Source organism: Gossypium hirsutum, chromosome A04 (assembly GCF_007990345.1).
Source record: "Gossypium hirsutum isolate 1008001.06 chromosome A04, Gossypium_hirsutum_v2.1, whole genome shotgun sequence".
Lineage (NCBI taxonomy): Eukaryota > Viridiplantae > Streptophyta > Magnoliopsida > Malvales > Malvaceae > Gossypium > Gossypium hirsutum.
In genome coordinates, this window is record NC_053427.1 from 73266517 (window position 1) to 73291974 (window position 25458).

Genomic DNA, 25458 nt, shown 5'->3' on the forward strand with positions numbered 1-25458 from the left:
CGTGGTCCTTAGCACCATTCGCTTAGCAGCATAGTCCAGAGCCGCCTTATGCTTAACAAGCCAGTCCATTCCCAGAATGAGATCAAACTCTCCAAACGGCAACTCCATTAGATCGCCAGGAAAGATCCTACCTTGAGTTTCTAAGGGTACATCCTTATACAGCTTGTCTACCCTAACCGAGTGACCCAAGGGACTTAGCACAGATACCCCACTTACTATCTTCTCAGAATGCACTCCCAAAGACCCAGATATGGCATACGCAACATAAGAATGAGTAGATCCAATATCCACTAAGGCAGCATACGGCATATTAGAAACTAAAAACGTACCAGTTATGACATCAGGTGCGTCGCCCTCCTCTCGACGACGAGCTGCATACACCAACGCTGGCTGTCGAGCCTCAACATTTCTGACTCCCCTGCCAGGCCCCCCTCGACCTCGACCATTTCCATCCCCATTTCTGCCCCTACCTTGTCCACGTCCTCTCGGTGGTTGTGGTCCACCTCTCATGGGTTGAACAACCCTCTGTACAGCAACCTGAGCCTGATTAGCTCTCTGTGGACAGTCCTTAACTCTGTGCTCCATAGATCCGCATCAGAAACAAGCACCAGAACGTTTCCTACACTCACCCAGGTGTACCTTACCACAGTCCCCATAGATTGGCGGTCTAACCACATTCATCGGAACAGCTCAAACTGGCTCCTCCACTCTCGCCCTTTTTACATTCTTGTTTGCTCCACCCGAAGTTCCAGAATCCCTCCGGAAACGGTTCTGATCTTTCTCACGGTTCTGCCTCTCAGTACGCTTTACCTCCTCAGCGATCTTAGCTTTTTCCACCAGAACCGCGAAGTCACGCTCCCTCTGCGGAGCGATCAGCACCTTAAGGTCATCTCTGAGTCCATCCTCAAAGCGAACGCTACGCTCATACTCCGTAGCAACTATTCCCACAGCATACCTACTCAGCCTCAGAAATTCAGCCTCGTACTCAGCAACAGTTTTGCCTCCTTGGACCAGATTCAAGAATTCTTTCCTACGGGCGTCCACATAACTTGCCCCGACGTACTTTCCCTTAAAGGCTGTCTTAAACAGCTCCCAAGTAACCCTATCAGCTGGGGTTCCATCCCTCACGGTGAGCCACCACTGATAAGCCTCATCTCGCAGCAACGATACAGCCCCCTTCAGCTTCTGCTCCACAGAACAGTCCAAGTCATCCATAATTCGTTCCGTGGCCTCCAACCAATATTCTGCACATTCGGGGCTACACCAGATACATCCCTAATGATCTCCGCTCTGTTAGCCCGGAGTCGTTCAGAAATCAATCCTCGAATTCCGTTGCCCGAACTTGCCCCGGCAACCCTTTCCAGAACTCGAAGCATTGCCTGCGACAGGGCGTCATCCCCGGTACCACGATCATGTGATTCCACTTCCGTTGCCGAAGGTACCGGTGATTCTGCCACTGGCATATGTCCTGAAGACGAAGATCCCGCTCGAGCTCTTCCTCGGCCCCGTCCACGGCCTCTACCTCGAGCTGCTCGTGTACTCATATCATATTATCTTATTACGAATTTTATGCATTAATATCATTCCAATGTGTATTACACATGTTTTATGATTCAGACAGTAATTTAGAATTGGTTTTCGCAGAATCGATGTCTAGCTACAGTCTTAGTCTTTTAGCAAGCTTTTCTAGGATTTCAGTAGCATCCTATCTAGAGTATTCTAGTAAAGTTTCAGTACAGACAGATAATTCAGAATATATTCAAAAAAATTCAGAATACTTACAGGCTTGGCCGGAGATTCGGAATGCCACCTTCAGAAGTCCAGATTTTTTTTAAAAACTGATTTTTTTTTAAAAATCTTCGTTTTTGTAAACCCATTCTACAACCGAGTTGTTCCAACCTAGCTCTGATACCACTAAATATAACACCCCAAACTTGGCCTAGACGTTATGACCGGATCCAGTGCGCCACATTGATGCGTACAAAACATTCCATATTACTTAGTATGGAAAACCTTATTGGTGATGTAAAAGATACTTTTAATATAGGTTAAAGTGAATGGGAGCTGTACACCAAGTAGGAAACCAGAAAAAGAGGAGGTGAGTCTGTCGGACTGCTTAAGTACCAAACTCCCTTCGGATCCAATCCTAGACATGCACACCGCCATTGCCACACTCTAACATCTCGTATAATTGTGAGAAAACCATTTGGTTAAGTTTATCTTAATAACTTGATTAAGTTTGAAAACGTTTACTTAGCAGAAGTCTCACTTGTAATCGAGTTATTTTGAAATCACTTAATGTTTTTGGAAACGCGTCCTAAAGCTAACCCATTTTCTGTAGTTATCATAGTTTTTTTTATCATAATAAAATAAAATAATAAAAGTAAAACAAAACCATAAAAATAATTAAGCGGCCTTATTACACTTAAAACCCAAAACCATAAATGAAATTAAAAGGACGTCCAGTTCACCAGAAAGAAACCAGGTTCGTAGAAACATGTGGCCAGTCCAAATCCCTCACAGCTCGAAGCCCACTATGGATGAGGATTACCTGGGAGGATGAAAATAAGGGGTGAGTTTTGGGAAACTCAGTGTGTAATTCAACCCAACCATAGCCTAAATCAGTTCAAGCCACAGAGACAGAATAAGTTGGCCTCAGCCCAGAACAGATATCAGAATAAAGCCCATAGGCCCAGAACAAACCAAAACAGATATATCATGCTTATGCAGAAACCCAACCATATCCAACCACATACACCCCCATACCATCCTTTCGCCATGTGGGGAGACTACTCGACCCACCCAACCGCTACACGCCACAGAAATATGCAGCATGGCTGCCAGTTACAGAAAATGTGACAGAGTCACCAGATATAGATATTTTGTGGCAGTGCCATCAGAACAGATATACGTGGCAGGGCCACCAGAACAGATAATTTGTGGCATAGCCACCAGGACGCTTCCTCCATAATATAACCCATGTCCCCATGCAACAGATATACATTCATGGCATACATCATACAGATTTAATTCATCATGCTTTTCAGACAAAATTAACTCTAGGGGTATAGAGGTCATTTTGCATACATAGAGGTATAATGGTAATTTTGCATACATAGGGGTATAATGGTAATTTTGCATACATAGGGGTACTCTAGTACATCTAACTATTTCTAAGGTTTTCGTGCATATCGTAGCCATTACATTTAGCCAGAAACACTTACCGAGTGTTCTTACCGAATTAGGCCCGTTGGCCCATTAACCCAGTTTTGGCCCATTAAGCCCAAAATATATCAAAACGCACGAAATCGCGCGTACTGCAGTTTTATCACTTTTGATTACCAGTAATAATTACCCATACATCTTACGAGCATTCGCACACTCGCAAGTGCCCAAAATACCGGCTTTTCGGCATTTCGACTTTTTGGCTTTTACCGATCTAGCCTATGAGAGGGTGTCAGTTACACACCTGTTTTGGGATTTCCTCGACGAGATCTACACACGAACTGCCTACAATTGAACCACTTAATATTACTCCAAATATCGAAATAAGATTGAGTATATAGTCCCCTACCACATTCGGCCAAACATGCCTAACACCCTTATTGCTCTTACCTTACTGCCGAAAGATGGTTAACTCCAAAGATCCGATCGTTCCACCTGTCCAAGCCCTTGATCAACCGCCTCTAAATCACGCTATTACCAAAACAAAATAGTTATTACGACCCCTCAGGGTTACAAGTCCAAATCGACAACCTCCCTAACTTTTAGGGATTTCGGCTTTTCCTAAAATATGTAAGAATACTAAGTTTTGGAGAAGACTTACCACCGATTCCTTAGTGAATGATTCCAATGAGTTTCCCACTCGATCCCAATGTAGATCTAAGCCCTCAGATGATAACAAAAGTCGAGCTTTCAGTGACTCCAGTATTCGGCCAAGTCCCTTTTAATGTGGGGTTTTCGGCTTTTTTCAACTTGTGTTTAGAAAGGTAAAACGAGAGGGTTTTGCTATGGTCTTGTCGTTAAAACTTGAGGTTTTAGAGGTCTGGTGAATCGGCCACAAATGATGAAGAGAAGAGATGTGGTTTTGGTTATAAGAAATCGGCACAAAAAGAATCAAGCTTTCGGGATTTCGGCTTTTTATGGCCACCGGCTATGAAGGTTTTGAAACGGTTGAAGGGAAAAATGGAGATGAACAAGATGGTAGGAAGGTTCGGCAATGGAGGAAAAGAGATGAAGAAAAAGGTTGACAAGGAGAGGAGAAAAGAAAAGATGAGGAGAAAAGTCAGGAAACGGCACCAACTACCCTAAGTGTCGAATTTATACTAGCTCCTTAACCTAGCCGAATTTTGCCCCCTTAAAGAATCCCTTGGCTGGCCACCTCTTGCTCTTTAGGAGTCCAACATTCAGCCAACACATCTCTCCCTAATCAGCTCCTAATTTCTCTCCCTTATCCCCTCCTTGCTCCATCTCCTGAGCAACTCAAACTCTTGTTAACAGTCTTTCACTTCATTTCCATTACCTACCTTTTCTGTTCATAAAAATTAATCCCTTGTTTTGCTATCAATGTGACTTGAACCTGGGTCCTCCCTAGCTTCCACACGCCACTTATAGCCTTCCCTGTGGCGTCACATGCCACTTCACCACTTGCTTCCTTGTGATCTATTTTACATAATTAATTCCTCAAAGCCCAATTTACCAGAACCCCTTTCTCTTATGGAATTAAAATTAATTAAAACTATCGAGTTATCCTAAGCTTGGGCCTTCTAGAGGCCCACTATTACAATTAAACCTACACTTAACAAGCAGAACACAGAATTTTTAATTTTACAAACTTTTTTTTCTTTTTTTTTCAGAATTCCCAAAAATTTGGGGCGTTACAAGGTAGACCTCCGAGATACCCTGAGAGTGCTAGTGGCAGTCGAGTTGTGACAAAAGACGTTGCAAAATCAGAGGTTCGAGCCTGGGCAAGAACGTATGTGATACGTGCTCAAGAGGAAGTCGCTGCTCCTGATGTTATTACGGGTACTTTCTCTCTTTCTAATACAAGTGTTGTTGCTTTAATTGACCCGGGGTCGACGCATTCATATATTTGCATGAGATTGGTGTTTTGTATGAATATACATGTTGAACATACGGAAGATATTATTAGAGTGTCAAATCCACTAGGCAGATCAGTCATAGTTGATAAAGTCTGTAAGAATTGTCTTTTGATGATTCGAGGTCATTGTTTTCCGGCTCACCTTATGTTGTTACCATTTGATGAATTTGATGTAATATTGGGTATGGATTGGTTAGCCCTTCATGATGTAACTATGAATTGTGGTAGTAAGTATATTAAATTAAAATGCCCGGATACTAAGATTTTACGGGTCGAATCAATAGAACTGGGTTCACCGTCGATTGTAATCACGGCAATGGTTGCTCAGAGATATATGAGGAAAGGATATGAAGCCTACCTTGCATTTGTACTGAACACTAAGGAAACAGCTGAAAATTGAGTCTGTGTCAATAGTATGTGAGTACCCAGATGTGTTTCCGGAGGAATTACCCGGATTATCTCCTAAAAGGGAGATAGAGTTCGATATTGAATTGGTGCCAACGACAACTCCCATTTCTATTTTCCCATATAGAATGGCACCTATCGAGCTGAAGGAGTTAAAAGCACAGTTGCAAGAACTGACGGATAAAGGATTCGCTAGGCCAAGTTTTTCACCTTGGGGTGCCCCTGTGTTGTTCGTAAAGAAGAAAGATGGTTCGATGAGGCTATGTATCGATTATCGGTAACTAAACAAGGTGACTATCAAGAATAAGTATCCTTTGCCAAGGATCGATGATTTGTTTGACCAGTTGAGAGGAGCCACCATATTCTCCAAGATAGACTTGAGGTCTGGCTATTATCATCTACGAGTTAAAGACTCGGATGTTCCCAGGACAGCTTTCAGGACTAGGTATGGCCATTATGAATTTCTTGACATGCCATTTGGGCTGACGAATGCACCGGCTGTGTTTTTGGATCAATGAATAGGATCTTTCGGCCATATTTGGATAAGATTGTCATTGTGTTCATTGATGACATTTTGATCTACTCTAAAGATGAGATAGAGCATACGAAGCACTTGAGAATTGTGTTGCAGACCTTGCGGGAAAAGCAACCGTATGCTAGGTTGATTGCAATTTTCGTGTGACAGGTTTTAAATATTTATAATGAATCGTTCTTGAAACTAACTATTATCACGATGTAGGCAAGTGTACCTATCGAACAGTAGTATAGTTTTAGTAAGACTGGATTGTCGAACCCAAAGGAACTAAAAGTACTAGTAATGACTGTCTTTTTATTATCTAGCCTAAAAATAAGGGGGTTTTATTTTAATTAACTAATTATCTAAACTAAGAATTCACAGAAAGTAGAATTGAGGGATTACTTTTGGAAAACTATTAAATTAAGACAATACCTAAGGAAAAATCCACCTAGGCTTTACTTGTTATTCTTGCTCCAAATCGGACGATTTATTCATTTAACATGTTACGTAGAGATCCCTAAGTTATGTTATTATCCCTATTCAAGACTAATAACGTCTAATCTCTAGATTGAATAATTGAGACTTTTCTCTAATTAACACCCTAGGGTTGCATTAACAAGATCTATGATCTCCTTATTAGGTTTCACCCTAATCCGAAAAAATCTTATCACACTATCTCTAGGTGCGCAATCAACTCCGCTTAATTATGAAAAATGTACTCTTAGATAGGGTCTATTCCTCCTCTGAATAAGAGCTTATCTTGAATCAGTATCCTAGGATATCAAAACAAGAATTAAGAACACATAATTAAGAACAAGTTAAATATTTATCATACAATTCAAAAAATAATAACAAGATTCATCTTAGGTTTCATTCCCCTTAGGTATTTAGGGGATTTAGTTTATAACTAAAAAGGAAAACATCTCAGAGGAATAATGAATACAAAACATAAAGAAAACCCAAAACTCCTGAAAGGAAATTGAGGGGAGACCTTCAATCTTGATAATGAATCCGGCTTCTGAGATGGAACAATCAGCTTTCTTCGACTAATTCCTTCCTCTCTCTCTATGCCTCCCTTACTTTCCTCCTCTAGGGTGTATTTATAGGCTTTAGAATGCCTAGAAGCCCTCAAAATTGGCCTTTTCTGAATTGGACTCAACTTGGGCTCTACAGGGACACGCCCGTGTGTGATTACTTCAGGTCGTGCTCGAGCCTGTTAAATAGGCATGGCCGTGTGGTCCACCTGTGTGAGTCGTGTTTCGATTCTGCCAAATTGACATGGCCGTGTGGTCTGCCCGTGTGAGGAAGTCCAGGCCGTGTTGATGTCGTACTTTGGCCTATTTTCACCGTTTTTGGCCCGTTTCTCGTTCCTTTCACTCTCTTATGCTCTCTTAAGTATAAAACATGAAATTAAGGCTTTAGGAGCATCGAATTCACCAATTATAAGGGAAAATCATTCATAAAACGTGTTAAGCATAGGTTAAAAATATGTATAAATTATGATTTATCAAACACCTCCACACTTAAGCATTTGCTTGTCCTCAAGCAAAATCCTCAACTCATAATCAAAATAAATTCTTTTCAACTATAATTTCTATCGAAAATATCTCAAAATAATCCATAAGTAATCATACATTGAGAATTCGACTGAAAGAACATCAAAGTTTCAAATATTCCAAGTTGAGCACTTAATCATCAAAATATAGGTGTCTCTCCTCGTCTAAGTAATTACCTTTGATTCAAAATGTCACAGAGTTTCACATCCTCACTAAAGATTTACTCAAATCACTCGAGGTGTTTAAGGACAAGAAATGAAGCACTCAATAGTTAATAATGAAAATTCATTACCATAAGCTTGCATAAAAATCAAATCTCCACCATTATAAATTGAGATGATACATCAATCAAAAGGTCTTTAGAGGGTTGTAATGAGGCTTGGTTAGGGGGTGTGGTCACAAGTAGAAAGAAAAAGTTAGAATCGAGATTGAATTGAAAAATCACTTAACTAGAAAAAGATTTAATCATCACTTGCATACAACAGAGCTTCTTCTCAGAATATGGAATTTAAATACTTAAGGTCAAAAATAAAAGATTACTACTAAAGTGTATACACAATTTTTTAAAAAAAAACAAGTTAAATAACATAGACTAACTATTAAGAACAAGACATAGCTGAGCAACTATTTCAATTCAAATCTTGACAAAAAAAATAGGGATCGGATTTAATTTAGGGAATTTCAACAATAATAGGTTAAGGGTTAATATTAAGGGTAATACAAGAAATGGCTTGTTAGGCTCAAGGGGGTTTACTAGGGGTTAATCATGGAGGTAGGCTTTTCATGGCTTGAGTGGGTGAATCCTAAGTGCCTTAATTATTTTGACATATCAAATCAAATGGTGTGGTCTTGACATGCATAATTAAGCAAGCTCTAGAATAACAGTTCAATACTGACGCGCTCAAAGCAATAATATAGGTGAGCATGAAAGAATTAATGGATGCTCAAAAGGCTCAAAAATCTCACAAAAATTATGGGTTTTTTTATGTTTAAAACTTGTGAATTCCAACTCAAAGTAATATCTAAACTTTGGCGAAACAACCTAAAATTTTAAATTCTTAAAAATCAACTTATCATGCTTGATTCTCTTAATGTTTTAAATTTTAAACAATCAATGCATAAGTGCCTATGTTTTAATTCAAGATATATCAATCAAAATCATAAATCAATCAAAATTTATCCTAAATACGATATGAGAACTTTTTAAGAGAACAAGGCAGTCATTCAGAAATTTTTCTGATAATGAAATGGATACCCCCCATACTTAAGATGTACATTGTCCTCAATGTACAAAGATAGATATTTTGACAAATGTAAGTGTAAGTTCATAAGATAGGGAGAAAAGTGAAACTTCCTGAGTTAAAAATGGATGAAATTCCTGGATTAGCGAGGGTGAGTTGATGGAAATAAAGCTGGAGAACAACCATGATTCTGAAGGACAAAGGGAGAATTGGGGGACTAATTTGATAGTAATCATAAAGATAAGCCGTGTTAAAAATAAAATAATATTCAAAAATTAATGAAAGAAAAATAAAATAAGATAGGTAATGCAATTTTTCAAGTGGCACGGCCGGTTCACATGCCCATGTGGATCGTGTCTCGGCCGTGTTTGTTGCAAAGTGAGATGTCGTCACACGGCCTTAGGGCACGCCCGTGTTATTTTGACAGTGTTGTCCATGGGTGCTAGACACAGGCGTGTCGTACGCCCGTGTTCATTTGACAGATTTGACCATGGCCAGGTTGCACGCGTTGAGGCCACTTATCGCATCCTGTATTGGGAAAGATTACTTTTACCCTATTTTCGCACGGCCATATCGAATGGTCGTGTTTCCGTCCGTGGTTGTCACACTGGATGAAGCACGGCCGTGTGATAGGCCGTGTGGAGTTGGGAACCTGTGCTTAAAGTCTCTGTTACTGATCTAGATGTTTAATACTAAAATTTAAAGAAATTAATATTGTTAGTGCTCGGGTTGCCTGTGACAGCTCTAATTTGACCCTAGTCGGGAAGTGGTTTCGGGACCACAAAACTGAGTCACAAAATTATTTAAATGCTCTTTTCTATGTTTATTATATGTGAAGTGTCATGTGTGAAAGTATCATGTCTAAATTTTGTCATTTGAATGTGAAATTATGAAAAATGACTTATGTGATAAACTTGAAGAATGTGTTAGGAAGAAATGAGGTGACCGAATAATGCATGGCTTAATAAAAGGGAGGACTTGCATATCAAATTGTCCAATTTAAAGTTAGTGGCCGGCCATGATAATGATGATTTGTAATATATGCATTTTATATATATAAGAAATATAATTATTAAATGTTTTATACTATGAAATAAGAATTAATAAAACAAAAAGGGGTGAAAAAGAACAAAGTTTGTTCATCTTTGTTCTTCCTTAGCAGAAAAACCAAGTAAAAGAGAAAAGGAAAAGTGTCTAAGAAGTTCGGTCATGCTTGTAACTAGATTGAGGTATGTTTGATATTATTCTTTGAAATTCATGTATATTTTAAGTTGTTAGTTTGAATTCTACCTAGCCCATGGTTGAAATTTTGCTATTTGATGGAGATGATATTCTGCCATGGATGTTGTATTTCTTCGTTGGTGTTTTGATGTTTTTCTGATGAGGCATGAAGATGGTTGATTTTGAGTGTTTAATAAAAAGGATTGGATATGAGTGTGTGTGAAATAGCAAATGATGAGTCTTGGTAACTTCATGAAGTGTTTGGCCATTGTGTTAAAAGGTTATACTTGTGTTTAAATTTGGAATTTAATAGTTATACGGTTAGTATGGGTATAGATGACCGAATATGAACATGAATTATGATGTAAATGAATTATTGTTAAATAATGGCCGAATGTACTTAAATCCATGCAAGGTTGGGTTTGTTAGTAAATTGAGATAAATAGAATGAAATTACCATTTGTAAATTGTAAATGTGAGATCATCTTTGATTGAATTGAAAATGTCCTTGTGCTATAATCGTTTAAGCGGTTAGAAAGATTGCCGAATATGAATTAAAGAGAGAAATGAGGTAAAGGATGAGTTTGAGCTTGTAAATGATATATGTGATTTAATTGAGAATTTATAATCGACTAAAGTGATCATTGTGTAATTATTTATATAATTTTATTTATTTATAATGGCTGAATGTAGCATGAATAAGGATGTGAATAAATTGTAGTTATAGAGGTTGTCAATGAAAAATATGAGTTGGATGAGCTAATGCCGAATGGAATTGTGGAATTAAGTATTAAAAGATTTTTTAATTAATTAGTTAAGTGAAATTCGACTATATGAACATCATGTGCACTTGATGTTATATTACGGTCTAAGAGTGGTTATATGAAAGTAAGGTTAATGAATGTAGTAGTGCCATGTGAAGTGTGTAAATTACATGACTTTAATAAGTGTTGTTTGTGTTTTGAGACTTATAAATGTTTTTTTTTATGTGCCGAATGTGATTTTGGATGAATGAGATGTGATAATTATAGTATTTTATAAATTGTCGAATGTGGTTTTAAATAATAGAGATGTGATAAGTTGAATTTGTTAATCAAGCTCAAGAGCATAAGGAGCCAATTTTGGATAAAGGGAAAGCGAAACTAGTCGATTAGTCAATCCGTAGTTATTCGATAAAATCCAAGGTAAATTCTTAAGTGTTTGTGTTTGATCATGTTATATGCTTAAGAGTTGAATAATCATAATTAAGAAGATGTTTGATTGTATATATATATACATATGTTCTTTGTGTTGAATGAATATTAAATTAAAGTTATGAGCCGCATGTGACTATCATATCTAGTCGACTTTGATACTATTAGATGATGTACTAAGATATGTGTTCCAATATGGAAATTAAACCCTATGTGGTTGAAAGGATGAAAATCTTTGTTCATAGATATGTGTTTCAGTTATACGTAATTGAAGTATAAGTTATGAAAGTATGAAAGAACAGGTGAATTGTTTATCGAAATGTGATATTCGGGCCTCGGCCTAACAAGCTTTAAGCTGGTGAATAATATTATCGGGCTTCGGGCCTAGCAGGCTATAATGCCGGTGAGATAATATCGGGCTTCGGGCTTCAGGCCTAGCAGGCTATAATGCCGGTGAAATGATATCGGGCTTCAAGCCTGGCAGGCGAAATGCCGGTGAATGAGTTCAAACTTAAAGTCTAGCAGGCTTCGTGCCGGTGATGAATTCGGGTTTAAAACCTAGCAGGCTAAATGCCGGTGATTTGATAAAAGTCTAAGACTATGAGACCTTGTGTTAAATCGGCAATTGAATTCGTTCAATACATTAAGTTGGCCAGGTATGTGATATATACTTATACATGTTAGATCGATTGGAATTGAATCATGAATGTGAAATGAGAAGCACAGGTGAAGATGTCATATGTGTATGTGTGTATTCGGTCATGGTGAAAGGTTATATGAATTATGTGAAATACCATTTAGATATGAATGACGAAAGTAACTGTGGTTATGAAATGGTACAATGGTTAAATTCGGTTGAATTAAAGTTGACCACTGAAGTATTTAAATGCCTATGTCATTTATGTGAGTAAGGGTAAAACCATCGTAAATTATCGATAAGGGTAGGCTATGTGCGGAACCATCTTATAATTGCTAATTTGAACGGTTGTCAAGTTAGCTCGGGTTGGAGGCCTTCAGAGATATTATCACATTGTCGAGTCTACGCTATCGGCGTAAGTAAATCTTAGTGTTTCGAGTCTATGGCATGTATAGGGTTGTTAAGTTGAGTATGTAATATTATGATTAAGCCAAAGACTTTGGCTTGTTATTAAGGTAGTTTGATTTTTCATATGCTTGTATGTTATTATCTCCTGTGATGCGGTTTATAGCATGTATATTTAGAATTTGAATTGTGATTCGTTGTTGAGTAAGTAAATGATACAAGACTAAGATATTGGTAAATATTTACTAATGCCTCATGAATGTTTTGGGGCCTTGTAGGCCCGATTAAAGGATAATATACGCGTGTATGAAAAGTTTAAAATTGATCAAAAAATTTTACGGCTTGGTTTTATAAAAATGGTTGAGTTTAAATCTGGTAGCACCTCGAACCCTGTTCCTACGAGGGATACGGGTGAAGGGTGTTACATTGCCTCCCGACAAGCACTTATTTATAGTCTAAGCTCGACTTACCTCTCCATTGAATGGTCATGGTGGTTCGAAGAGTTTATACTCCTCATTCCTGCTATCATTCTCATCAAAATAAGGTTTCAGACGGGTGTTGTTTACCTTAAAAGTGCCGAACTTGGGATGACTTACCTCGACTGTACCGAATGGGAAAATGCTAAGTACCGTAAGAGGGATTTCTTCATTTGGTGTGGAAGTGACAATGTGAGGATCTGCGGCATCTAATAAGACTTTATCTCCAACCTTAAGTTGATGTGGGAAGGTGTTGAGCTCGTTCTGGCGTAGTTTTGGTTTATCGTGTGTTCTCTGTTTATGCGTCCGCCATTCATCTATCTCCTTGATTTGTAGCCTTCGATCTTCATGAACAGGTCCTCTGCTACTTCTTGAGAATGACTCATGTGCTTCCTTCAGACTCATTTCCTGCAAAGTAGGTTGTACCATATTGTCAGTTTTAGTAGAATGGTTTAAACGATTACCTTCAATTTCTGATCTGTTTCCAGAATTGCGAGCTTGAAGGGTGATTGTTTCGTCTCCCACATGGAGTGTGATTTCACCTATGCCAACATCAATAATCGTTTTAGCAGTTGCTAAAAAGGGCCTTCCTAAAATCAAAGGAGTGTTGCTATCCTTCTCTATGTCTAGAACAATGAAGTTAACGGGAAATATAAATTTATCGATTTTAACTAGCACATCTTCAATAATACCCCTAGGGAATCTTACAGTTTTGTCTGCTAATTGAATGCTCATCCTAGTCTGTTTGGGTTTCACGAGACCTAATTGTTTGAACATTTTGTAGGGCATGACGTTAATTCTAGCCCCTAAATCAGCTAATTCATTATTAACATCTAAACTACCAATTAAGCAAGGAAACGTAAAACTCCCTAGATCTTTTAGTTTGTTGGGTAGTTTATCTTGGAGAATAACTGAGCAAACTGCGTTTGGCTCCACATGTGACACCTCGTCCAACTTCCGCTTATTTGCTAAAAGCTCCTTTAAAAATTTCATTGTGTTTGGCACCTGCGATAGAGCTTCAATAAACGGTAAGTTAATATGTAATTTTTTTAAGAGTTTAAGGAATTTACCAAATTGTTCATCTGAGCGGTCTTTCCTTGTCGCGTTGGGGTATGGCACACGGGGTTTATATTCGACATTCACTAATTTGTTTTTATTATGACCAACCTCACCTTGACATCTACTTACCATAGTTTCTTGTCTCGGTTCTGGCTCAGGCTCAACGACTCTTTCTTCATCGTGAATGTTAATTGCGTTGAGTTGTTCCCTTGGGTTGGGTTCAATATTACTTGGCAAGCTACCTTGTGGTCGTTCAGAGATTAGTTTGAACAGCTGGCCTATCTGAGTTTCGAGCCCTTGGATCAATGCTTGTTGATTCTTAAGTGTTGTCTTGGTATTCTAAAAATGAGTTTTTGACACCAATATAAACTTTGAGAGCATCTCTTCAAGGCTCGGCTTCTTTTCCTTTTGGTAGGGTGGTTGTTGGTAGCCTGGAGGTGGTCTCTGATTTCCTTGACCTCCCAATAAGAAATTTGGGTGGTTCCTCCAACCTGCATTATAAGTGTTACTATATGGATTGTTTTGAGATCGAGGATTATTACCCATGTAATTTAACTGCTCGTTATCCATGTTGTGGCCATAACGTTGGTATTCCGAATTGTTTGATCCACCACCACTTGCTTCGCACTTCATTACTGGGTGAACCTATGAAGAACTAAGAAAACCATCAATCTTTTTATTTAGAAGTTCTACCTTGTTAGAGAGCATGGTCATCGAATCGATGTTATAAACACCGCTATTTTCATTGGCTTTTTCCTCATGACTTTCCATTGATAGTTATTCAGTGACATCTCCTCTATAAACTCATAAGCATCTTTAGGTGTTTTATTATTGATGGTTCTGCCAGCAGCTGCATCAACCATTTGCCGAGTCGAAGGATTCAGGCCATTATGGAACATTTGAACCTGTAGCCAAAGTGGTAACCCATGGTGAGGGCATCTTCTCAAAAGGTCCTTGTATCTCTCACATGCATCGTAGAGTGTTTCTAAATCCATCTGCAAAAAAGGAGAGATATCATTACGTAATTTAGCCGTTTTAGCCGGCGAAAAATATTTTAGTAAAAATTTTTCGGTCATTTGTTCTCAAGTAGTAATTGACCCTCGTGTTAACGAGTTCAACCATTGTTTAGCTTTGTTCCTCAATGAAAAGGGAAACAACCGAAGACGTATGGCATTATCAGAAACGCCATTGATTTTAAATGTATCGCATAGTTCCAAAAAGTTTGCTAAGTGAGCGTTGGGATCTTCATCCCGCAAACCATCAAACTGAACAAACTATTGTATCATTTGAATTGTGTTAGGTTTTAGTTCAAAAGTATCTGTAGCTACAGCAGGTCTAACTATGCTCGATTCAGTTCTTGTTAAAGAAGGTTTAGCATAATCATTTATTGTGCGTGGAGCAGGATTTAGATTAACCGCAATTGCAGGAGGTAGCTGATTGTCTTGGTTTTCAGCCATCTCTTCAATTGGGGGTTGAGTATTGTCCTCTTGCTCGTTCTCTATGTATCTTAAGCTTCGCCTTATTTCTCTTTGGTTTCTGCGAACTGTGCAATCGATTTCTTCGTCAAAAAGTAGTGGTCCTGACGGGTTTCTTCTAGTTATAAACTATAAAAACTTGCCAAGAGAAAGAAAAAGTAAATTAATAAATAATAAATTAAATTAAATTGCAAGAAAAATAAATGGCTAAAGTAATAAAAATTAAGCGTTCCTAATATCTTAGTTCCCTGGCAACGGCGAAAAAAACTTGATCGCGATTTTCGTGTGACAGGTTTTAAATATTTATAATGAACCGTTCTTAAAACTAACTATTATCACGATGTAGGCAAGTGTACCTATCGAACAGTTGTATAGTTTTAGCAAGACCGGATTGTCGAACCCAAAGGAACTAAAAGTACTAGTAATGACTGTCTTTTTATTATCTAGCCTAAAAGTAAGGGGGTTTTGTTTTAACTAACTAATTATCTAAACTAAGAATTCATAGAAAGTAAAATTGGGGGATTACTTTTGGAAAACGATTGAATTAAGACAATACCTAAGGAAAAATCCACCTAGACTTTACTTGTTATTCTGGCTCTGAATCAGACAATTTATTCATTTAAGTTATTCCGTAGAGATCCCTAAGTTATGTTATTATCCCTATTCAAGACTAATAACGTCTAATCCCTAAATTGAATAATTGAACTTTTCTCTAATTAACACCCTAGGGTTTCATTAACTCGATCTATGGATCCCCTTATTAGGTTCACCTTAATCCGACAAAAACTTGTCACCTTATCTCTAGGCGCGCAATCAACTCCGCTTAATTATGACAAATGTACTCTTAAACAGGGTCTATTCCTCCTCTAAATAAGAGCTTATCTTGAATCAGTATCCTAGGATATCAAAACAAGAACTAAGAACACATAACTAAGAACAAGTTAAATATTTATCATACAATTCAGAAAATAATAACAAGATTCGTCTTAGGTTTCATTCCCCTTAGGTATTTAGGGGATTTAGTTCATAACTAAAAAAGAAAACATCTCAGAAGAATAACGAATACAAAACATAAAGAAAACCTAAAACTCCTGAAGGGAAATTGAGGGGAGATCTTCAGTATTGATGATGAATCCGGCTTCTGAGATGGAACAATCGGCTTTCTTCGAGTAATTCCTTCCTTCCACTCTGTGCCTTCCTTACTTTCCTTCTCTAAGGTGTATTTATAGGCTTTAAAATGCCTAGAAGCCCTCAAAATTGGCCTTTTCCGAATTGGACTCAACTTGGACTCGATAAAGACATGCCCATATGCGATTACTTCAGGCCGTGCTCGAGCCTATTAAATAGGCACGGCCGTGTGGTCCACCCGTATGAGTCGTGCTTCGATCCTGCCAAATTGACACGACCGTGTGGTCTGCCCATGTGAGGAAATCCAGGCCGTGTTGATGTCGTACTTTGGCCCATTTTCTCCGTTTTTGGCCCGTTTCTCGTTCCTTTCGCTCTCCTATGCTCTCCTAAGTATAAAACATGAAATTAAGGCTTTAGGAGCATTGAATTCACCAATTCTAAGGAAAAATCATCCATAAAACGTGTTAAGCATGGAGTAAAAATTTGTGTAAATTACGATTTATCATAAGTTCAGCAAGAGTGAGTTTTGGCTCCAGGAGGTTGGATTTTTGGGTCATATAGTTTCGGGTGAAGGCATCCAAGTTGATCCAAGTAAGATTTCTGCAATTGTCGAATGGAAATCGCCTAAGAATGTAACCGAGGTTAGAAGCTTTTTAGGCTTAGCCGCTTACTATCGAAGGTTTGTAGAAGGATTTTCCGTGATAGCGACTCCGATGATGAAGCTACTACAAAAAGATGTTAAGTTTGAATGGACGGAGAAGTGTCAACAAAGTTTTGAGAAGTTAAAGACATTGTTGACCGAAGCTCCTGTTTTAGTGCTACCTGAACCGGGAAAGGAATTTGTGGTCTACAGTGATGCATCTTTAAATGGATTGGGTTGTGTGCTTATGCAGGATGGCAAGGTGATAGCCTATGCTTCACAGCAATTGAAGCCTTACGAGAAGAATTATCCAACCCACGACCTAGAGCTTGCCGCTGTTGTTTTTGCTTTGAAAATTTGGAGGCATTATTTGTATGGTGAGACTTGCCGTATATTCACGAACCACAAGAGTTTGAAATACTTGATTACTCAGAAAAAATTAAATTTGAGACAGCGGCGATGGTTAGAATTAATAAAGGATTATGATCTGATTATCGACTATCACCCAGGAAAGGCGAATGTAGTTGCTGATGCATTGAGTAAAAAATCCTTGTATGCTTTGAAAGCCATGGATACTCGTTTGACATTGCTTGATGATGGTTCAGTTTTGGCCGAGTTGAAGGCTAGACTGACATTTCTGCAGGAAATTCATGATGCTCAGCTTTGATGATGACTTGCAAGAAAAAAGGGCTCAATGTGAGTCTGGTGTTGAGTCAGATTTTCGAATTAGTCCTGATGGATGTTTAATGTTTAGAGATAGAGTTTGTGTACCTAAAGACAATGAACTTATTCAGAAGATTTTTCAAGAAGCACATAATAGTCGTCTGGTGTTGAGTCAGATTTCCGAATTAGTCCTGATGGATGTTTAATGTTTAGAGATAGAGTTTGTGTACCTAAAGACAATGAACTTATTCAGAAGATTTTTCAAGAAGCACATAATAGTCGTTTGTCTGTTCACCCGGGAATTACCAAGATGTACAAGGATTTAAAGAAGATGTACTGGTGGAACAACATTAAAATAGATGTTTCTGAATTTGTATCGAAATGCCTGGTATGTCAGCAAGTTAAAGCTAAACATCAAGTGCCTTTAGGTTTGTTACAGCCTGTAATGGTTCCCGAATGGAAGTGGGACAGAGTTACCATGGACTTCGTGACAGGATTACCTTTGACTCCGAAAAAGAAAGATGCTATATGGGTTATAGTGGAAAAATTGACAAAGTCGACTCATTTCATCTCTTTTAGGATGGATTATTCTCTTGATAGATTAGCCAATTTGTACATTTCTGAGATAGTAAGACTACATGGAGTACCACTGTCGATTATTTTGGATAGAGACCCAAGCTTCACATCGAGATTCTGGAAGAAGTTACAAGAAGCCTTGGGTACAAAGTGGAGCTTTAGCACAACTTTTCACCCTCAGACCGATGGTCAGTCTGAGCGGATGATTCAGATTCTCGAGGACATGTTGCGTTGTTGCATCTTTGAATTTCAGGGCAGTTGGGAAAAATACCTGCCATCGGTAGAATTTGCCTACAACAATAGTTTCCAAACAAGTTTGAAGATGGCGCCTTATAAGGCCTTGTATGGTAGGAAATGCTGAACTCCATTGTACTGGACAGAACTCAAGGAAAATTAGATTCATGGAGTTGATCTAATTAAAGAAACGAAAGAAAAAGTTAAAAGTAATATGAGATTGTTTAAAAACGGCATCAGATAGGCAAAAGTCTTATGCTGATCTGAAAAGAAAGGAAATTGAGTTTCAAGTTGGAGATAGAGTATTCTTGAAAGTATCTCCATGGAAAAAAGTATTGAGATTTGGTCGGAAAGGTAAACTGAGATTTATCAGACTGTACGAGATTACCGAAAGAGTTGGACCATTAGCCTATTGTTTGGCGTTGCCACCCGAACTGGAAAAGATTCATGATGTGTTCCATGTATCAATGTTAAGAAGATAATGATCAGACTCCTCTCATGTGGTTTCGCCGACAAAGATTGAAATTCAACCAGACATGACTTATGGAGAGGAACTGATAAAGATATTGGCTCGTGAAGTTAAACAGTTGAGAAATAAAGATGTGGCTCTTGTAAAAGTTTTATGGCATTAACATGGTGTAGAAGAAGCCACATGGAAGCCGAAAGAAACCACGAGAATTCAATATCCGAATCTGTTTTCTAGTAAGACTTTAGAGGACGAAAGTCCCTAAGGGGGGAGAAATGTAACATCCTAAAATAGGGCCTAGTCAGAATAGTGGTTTCGGGACGACAAATCTGACATCAAAATATTTATTTTATGATTATTATGAGGCCTAGAATATGATTATATACATGTGTTAAAGTTTCATGAAGAAATCCTTTGAGTAAGGTGTTCAATTGGAAATTAGGGACTAAATTGAATAAATTGAAAAACTTGATTTCTAGAAGAAATTTGTATGAAATTGATTTGGGTTATGAATTAGAAGGCCTTGGAGAGCAGTTTGCCCAAATTCTAAGTTTTTGGACAAAAATAGGCTTGCATGGTTGAAATTTTAAAGAAAGGGCATGAGGGCATTTTGGTCATTTGGTATTTTCATGAAATAAAATGGGAAAGAGAAAGGAAAAAATCAGCCATTTTCTTCTCCATGGCTGCCAAAAATTGAAGGGACACCATAGTTAGGGTTTTCAAGCTTTCCAATCTCAATAGTAAGTGCTCCCAAGCCCCGTTTTTCATGCTCTTTGTATTTTTAAAATCCCGGTAGCTTGCTCTCTCCATTTCTACCCATATTTCATGCTAGGGTTCATGTTTAAAAATTTGTCCAAGCATGAGTTATTTTTATTTTGATGGATTATGGAGGAATATGAAAGATGAATATGTGTTAAACATCTTTTCCTAGTTAATTTTCATGAAAAACCCTTATAGGGACCATTTTGCAAATGTTGTAAAATGTGTGGTAGATATGAGAAAAAAATGGGAAATTTGGGCTACCATAAGAAGAAAAAGTGTTCGGCTAGGCTTGGGTAAGATAAAAAGTGCATGTGTTTCATTATACGAGCCTAGGGACTAAATCATAAAAATGTGAAAGGTTAGGGGCAAAAGAGTCATTTGGACCGAGGGTAGATATTAAACTTGAAATGCATAATGTAGTGAATTAATGACATAATTTTGTTGTTATAAACCCCGAGGAACAAATTCCGAAGTTCGATCGAGGTAAACGCAAGGTTTCAGAATAACCGAAACACAACTCCGAAAAGAATACCAGGTAAGTTCGGATAACTTAAAGTAAACCCCTAATATGAATAATTGAATGATTTATGAATGCATGATGATTTCATTTATTATTAGCATGAAATATCATAGAAATGCATATTTCATGGTAACATGTGAAAAATGTCTCGGATGAGGTTAACAAATGGAATTCGATGGATAAACCCTCATTGATATGTGTAAAGAGATCCTGCATGTGTTGCAGTAAGGATTTAGCCCTGACAGGTAATTCATGATCTCGAGTATGGAAGGATCTAGCCCGGACAGGTGTTCCTCGAATGATCGAGCCTCCCGAAGAATATATGTGTATTGAGGATTTAGCCCGGACGGGTAATCCTATTGGGGTTTGAATTTAGCCTGGACTGGTAATTCAGATCCGAACTCAGTAAGGGTGCTTGTCGCTATAAGGGTTTTAGCCTGGATTGGTAATCCCAACAACACCTTATGAGTTTATGATATGGGGGATTTAGCCTGGACTGGTAATCCTGCCATGAAATGTGAGGTTCGCGGGAGTGCATATATGTGAAATGATCATTCGTAAGAATTGACGGATAATAGGTATTCCATCGAGATTTCCTAGAAACTCAACGGGATTAATATGATGTATGTCAATAAAATGATGAATGATGAGCTCATCTACATAAATTACATGATGCTTTGTTATGTGACTAACTCATTGATTAAGTGCATGTGATAGGGAATCATTTCATAATTGATGATTTCATGATTTAAATATGGATGTATGCTAATTGCTGGTAAGTTTACTTTCTGGTTATTCGAGCTTACTAAGCATGAAAGTGCTTACCCCTCTCTTTTTCCCTGTCTCTCGGAGCTTGAGGACTCGAAAGGATTGGAAGACGATTGGAGAGTCAACACTCTATCAACTAGTCAAGCTTTGGTATAAAGACTTTGTTTGTTTTGTTCAATGGCATTTATAGTATTTCTGAGTATTTTGTTATATGTATCATTTGATTTTCCAAATGAAGGCATGTAAAAATATGTTTATCTCTTTGTATGTGGCCACAAAAATTGGCTTAATTGAAGTAGGCTATGACCTACGAATTTATGCATGGTTTTATTTTTAAGTGATGCGTCGTTATCAATTGGCAATGAGTCACATGAACGAGCCAATTTCGGACGAATTAAAGTGACATGGAAACTCATAATCACGAAATGAGAAATAACCTATCATGTATGAAACCAATGATATGAGGTTTCCATACATCTAGTTTAATCAATATTATTTAAAAATGTATAATTGTGTTTTACTTTGAATTTGGTAACCACTAAGCACAAGTAGTAGAAAGGGGTGATTAAAGGCTTGGAAAATAGCCTATTAGAGTCCACATGGTTAGACACATGGGCGTGTGTCTAGGCCGTGTGTGACACACGGTTCCTTCCCCTGGGCGTGTGCTATGGCCGTGTGTCCCTTGCACTTAAAATTTTAGCTCAAAGTTATACACGGGTAGGCCACACGGGCGTGTGCCATGGTCGTGTTCAAATGATAGTGTCGTCCACAGGCCGACAGCACGGGTGTGTGTCCTGGCCGTGCTAATAAGTCAGTGTTGCCAATGGTTGAAGGGCATGGGCGTGCCCCAAGCCACATGAGCGTGTGAGTCCGCACGGCCCATCTACACGGGCATGTGACCCTTTATGTTAAGGAAAATTTTTTGAGGAGACTAAGATTCATCAAACGTGCCCGAATTTGTCTCGCACTACCTTTAGGTATGTTATAGGTCTCGAAGGCCTATACAAAGGACGAGATATTTATGATTGAAAAGTTTTAATTTTAAGTGAAATTTTGTGACCCGAGTTAGTATATTGAAAGTGTAAAGTTCCGGTAATGCCTCGAGCCCTATCCCAGTGTTGGATATGGGTGAGAGGTGTTACACATTATCCTCCTACTATGGGTTGTAGAGGGGCGATAGGTTATTTTTTTGTATTGTGTCAAAAGAAGCAAACATCATTGGAACCTATAATGAGATTGTTAAAAATATATAAAAAAAACACCATTTATATGTTTAGAAATTAAAAGACGTAAGCATATTTTAGGTTGTGTTTAGAAGTGCTTTTTAGAAGCACTTCTGTAACATCCCCACTTTTTTTTAAAAAAAAAGGTAAGAAGAATATTTATGGTATAAGTCCTTAAATAAGTGATCTATAAATAAATATTAGTATAAGAAATTGTGATCATTTTTAGAAAAAACGATCAAACATGAAAACACATAGGATTATTAGTAGGAGTATATGGTTAAGTTAAAAATTCAGTATTGAGTTCAAGAATTAAATTGAGTAAGTTAGAAACGTATATAGACTAAAGTGAAATTATCCTATTTTATTTTGATGGAAAAGACTTTGTAACACCCCTAACCCGAATCCATCGCCAGAACAGGGTTACAGAGCATTATCGGGGCTTACAGATCAATTAGACAGAAATTTCAAATGTTTCATTCATATCAATATTCATAATAAAACCAATTAAAAACCATATATAGTTTCCATTAAAAGAGCACTCAAGACCCGAGATACATATTAGAAACAAGTCGGGACTAAATCAGAAACTCAGAGAATTTTTCTAAAAAAGTAGAAAAGTTTTCAAACTGCAGGGGTCACATGGCCGTGTGACTCACACGGTCAGGAGACACACCCGTGTCTCAGGCCGAGTGGGCATTCAAAATAGGGACACACAACCGTGTCTAGCTCGTGTCCATACCCGTGTAACTCTCTAACTTAGGTCACACGGCCAAGTCACACGCCCGTATGCTAAGCCGTGTGAGCATTCTGACTTGCATTCTTAAGAAGATACAGGGGAAACACGACCATGTCATTTGGTCGTGTGTCACACAGGGCTGAGACACACACCCGTGTCTCTACCCGTGTGGATGAAAATAGACCATTTTCTAAGTCACATTTCTCACCCAAATTGACACCAACCTAGCCTCAACAAATTGCACATCAACAAGTCATAACAAGACATTCAACACAAGCTAAAATCAAGTCTTAAACATGTATTATCACCACATACAATTAATAAACCCTTAGGCACTTCCAATGACAACTTAGAAAAATGTCAACCAAGTATCCAACCTTACCTAATTAGTTTATCTAACCAAGTTACCAAAGTTCACTATAACTCAATTACAAACATACATATATCACCTATATTAACATCACAATCATACCTTAATTTCATACCAATATGTAAGTTGGTTATATAAAAAAATATTATTCATAATATTTTCATAAGCTAAACTTTGACTAAGTCCGTATGAAAGCCTATACATGCCATATAAACTGTATTTAATGTTTCAAAAAATTACAGAGATAAGCTAGGTAGTGTGACTTGAGCGCTAATCCGATCGTCCAAACTTTTGAAAATCTACAAAAACATTAAACAATACAAATAATCTTAATGAAGCTTAGTATGTTCGACGGGTTAAACAAAATCTTACCGAACCTACTATAACAAGTCAAATAAATGAAATCATTCATGTCAATTCCCTGTCATTCACAACTTCTATTGATAAATACATCCATATTAAATTAATATAAAAATATATAACATATCTTTCAAATTCATTTAATAAATCACCTTACCAAAATTTTTCCATTCGAAGAACGACTTATGAATAAGAGTACGTCATCAACAAAAACTCATAAGAGCTGGTCCATTTGAATATGCCAACAGAAGCTCGAAAGCTGAACAGAAGCTCGTAAGAGCTGAACAGAAGCTCATAAGAGATGATACACCCAATTGCGCCAAACAGAAAGTAAAACACGAGAGTTCTCAACAAATGCTAAACCCCAGTTTACTTGGGAATAATGCCGATATCTCCCTCTAATGTCATCGTACACCAAATCACGAATGTACTCAAATCCTCATTCAACTCAAACTAAATATCCAATTCAGTATTATAATTTAAACAATAAATTATTTCCAACAATAGAATATATATACATAATTCCAATCATCAATTTATACAAAAGTTTAATTTTTAACTGTATGAACTTACCTAGATTGAATTGTAGTAATTTTAGAAGTTCAAAGACTATTCCGCTATTTTCCTTTTTAACGAGTATCTACGGAATCTTAATATAAAATATAAAATTATTCATTTATTAGCATATATTCCATTTCTAATTTATTTTATAATTAATACCCTTTTATTTTTTGAATTTATAAAATTACCCCAAACTTTTACAATTTTTTGTAATTTAATCCATTAATTAGTTAATCTATCAAAATAACTAATTTTCTCGTTCAATAATCTATCAAAATATTCTAGGCCATCATATATCCCCTAATAAAAAAATTCACTATTAAACCCTAATATTTTGACATTTTCACAATTCAATCCTAAAATCAATACTTAACAAAATCACTTTATAAAATCATAATACAACACAATCAAAGCTCTAAATCCATGTTATACATCACAAACATCTAATATTTATCAATGGAAACTTCCAAAATTTTTAATAAAATAAAAAACAAAGATATGATCTAGTTGGACCTAATTGCAACAATCTCAAAAACATAAAAATTATAAGAAACGGGTAAGAATTGAACTTGCATGAAGCAAAAGTATGAAAAACCAACTTAAGCTCTATCTCCTATGGCTGTTTAGGCCGAAAATTGAAGAAGAAATGTATAGAAAACTATCCAAATCCAATTTTTTTATTTTAATTTCATTAAAATTATCATTTTGCCATTGAATCCTTTTATTTTATTATTTTCTTTTCAAATGCCGCCTCATCACTTTATTTTAGGTATAATTGTTTCTTAAGTCCTCCCTCATTTATTAATCAAGCCATAATCACTTAATTATTATAATTAGCAAGTTTTGCACATTTTTCAATTTAGTCTTTTTTAATTAATTAACTATCGTAAGGTTAAAATTTTTCAAAGAAACTTTAATACTACCTTAATGAAACTCCATAAATATTTATAAAAATATTTACGGCTTGGTTTATAGAAACGAGCTCCCAATACCTCACTTTTTAAAACCACTTGACCTAATAAATCATTATAAAACACAAATTACCAATTCAAAAACCATTTTTAAAACCATATTTGGCTCGTAAATATTAAATAATAATATTTACAAACTTACTCACCGGATTTGGTGGCCTCAAAACTACTATTTCTGACATTACTAAAAA

The 25458-nt window shown here is 37.2% G+C and overlaps 1 non-coding gene across 1 annotated transcript; it reads left to right on the top strand.

The window, feature by feature from the left end:
* The first annotated feature begins 14732 nt into the window (after nucleotides 1-14732).
* Nucleotides 14733-14839, top strand: LOC121228469 (small nucleolar RNA R71). Its single transcript, XR_005926045.1, has one exon. It is a non-coding gene; the product is annotated as a small nucleolar RNA R71 (small nucleolar RNA).
* The last annotated feature ends 10619 nt before the right edge of the window (nucleotides 14840-25458 follow it).